The following is a 519-nucleotide window of genomic DNA, read 5'->3' as shown; positions in this document are numbered from 1 at the left end:
AAAGTGGCCGACAGCCCCCACCAACGAAACTATTACTTTATATCCCAACCCACTGAGACGGCACTTAATATCAATTTATTCTTCCCTTCTCCTACGCCTCCATCTTTCTCGGCCTCTGCGTTTTGCTTTTGTTTCTTGCCAACTTCTGACACTGATCGCATTTCGACTTGTAGTCAGTTTATTTCTCTCTACCTTTCATCTTATTTGGCAGATATTTTGGCTAAAAAAATCGAAGGTGTTTAGTAATTGTACGTGTCTCTATTCTCTATGTTTGTCTCTCTGCCTTTCTGTATATCTTTCTCCGTTTTTTCTATTCACTAATAATCCTATTCTATGTATCTGTATGTCTTCCTTTGCTTAATATCCTTCTTTTTCTGCAAAAAAAAAAAAATATTTTGTACAAAAAGAAAATTTCGTCTTCATACCTTCACTTCCTTCTCCCTCTTCTCCTTTATCATCTCCTTCCCTCTTCCCTTTTTATTCTCAAATTGAAATAGTCATTATACGTATACAACTCAA

Source organism: Penaeus monodon, chromosome 27 (assembly GCF_015228065.2).
Source record: "Penaeus monodon isolate SGIC_2016 chromosome 27, NSTDA_Pmon_1, whole genome shotgun sequence".
NCBI classification, from domain to species: Eukaryota; Metazoa; Arthropoda; class Malacostraca; order Decapoda; family Penaeidae; genus Penaeus; species Penaeus monodon.
The sequence above is the reverse complement of the archived record's forward strand: the minus strand, read 5'-3'. Positions refer to the sequence as shown.